At 40.5% G+C, this 1,216-nt stretch overlaps 2 protein-coding genes across 2 annotated transcripts in view; both read left to right on the top strand.

Moving 5' to 3' along the window:
* The window catches only part of LOC107701341 (ATP-binding cassette sub-family A member 1-like), a 24,964-nt gene that overhangs the window by 21,972 nt on the left and 1,776 nt on the right, over positions 1 to 1,216 (top strand). The window lies entirely within an intron of this gene.
* Positions 800 to 1,216, top strand: part of LOC107701373 (ATP-binding cassette sub-family A member 1-like) — a 10,410-nt gene continuing 9,993 nt past the window's right edge. Inside the window, exon 1 of the mRNA XM_016503378.1 lies at positions 800 to 857. The gene's annotated coding sequence lies outside the window, so the exon portion shown is untranslated. The remainder of the gene's footprint in view (positions 858 to 1,216) is intronic.

A 1,216-nucleotide genomic window follows, 5' to 3' on the forward strand; every position in this document is an offset into this window, starting at 1 on the left:
ACACACACACACACACACACACACACACACACACACACACACACACACACACACACACACACACACACACACACACACACACACACACACACACACACACACACACACACACACACACACACACACACACACACACACACACACACACACACACACACACACAGATGAGAGAACGTCCTTGAGGATTAAGGATAAAATTAACAGATGAATAGTGATAGAAAAGATTAAAGAAGAAAAGAACACAGGACTCGAGGTCACTCGCGGGACATTTTGAATGTATTTCCAGGCAGATTTAACATTCGGCGCACACACGCGCCTCTGTTTGCTGGCATTAAAATTTAATTCCGCCTGACGGAGACTCATATGAAATAATCCACGTTCATAACCCGCAGAATAACTCCTGATTGGCTCTCTGCGGATGCTAATTAAAGGCAGCATTACGAGGCAGGTGTTCGTCCCGCTCCGAATCAGCGCAGAGCACAGAGCGGTCATCATGTAGTGATTCTGTCATACGGGGTCAAAGGTCACATGTCATCCATATAGCTTACTATATAGTATGCATACTGTGTATAGTATGCAAATCCGACCTAGTAAACATGCAAAACAATCATATTTATGAGATGACACTCACTCATTTACGTATGCAGCATAATGAGGTCATGTGACTGCGTTGGGCTGTAGCATAAGGCTATTTGAGGTGTTTCTCTTTGCATTATGCATTTTGATAGATACACTGTGTGTGTGTGTGTGTGTGTGTGTGTGTGTGTGTGTGTGGACCCCAAGGCCCGGCGTTTTCTGTGGGACTGTATCCTCAGCGTCATTAAAGAGGGCAGATCCGTTATACTCACCTCACACAGGTAACACATTCAGCCTTCTTAATTTGGGACGTGTCATAGACTATACAGTATAACCTAATCCTAACAGAAAACATGCATTTTTGCAGTTTGAATTACAAAAAAAATATAATAAATTATACAGAGTGTAGGATTTACTTTGAAACAATTTTCACTCAGAAACTGCTATAAATCTCACAGATAATTACCAAGAAATGACAAGTAACGAGTAAGTAATGACATTTTTAAGTAGAAAGATGGACGGACGGAGTATTTTCTTGTAAAAAATACTCCAATAATCTCCAATAATCTTTATTTACTACTTAAAGGAGGTTTTGTTAGATTTAGCTCACTTCTGGGTAAACATTTGTCCTATATATATA

This window comes from Sinocyclocheilus anshuiensis, unplaced genomic scaffold (genome assembly GCF_001515605.1).
Source record: "Sinocyclocheilus anshuiensis isolate Anshui unplaced genomic scaffold, SAMN03320099.WGS_v1.1 scaffold1347, whole genome shotgun sequence".
NCBI classification, from domain to species: domain Eukaryota; kingdom Metazoa; phylum Chordata; class Actinopteri; order Cypriniformes; family Cyprinidae; genus Sinocyclocheilus; species Sinocyclocheilus anshuiensis.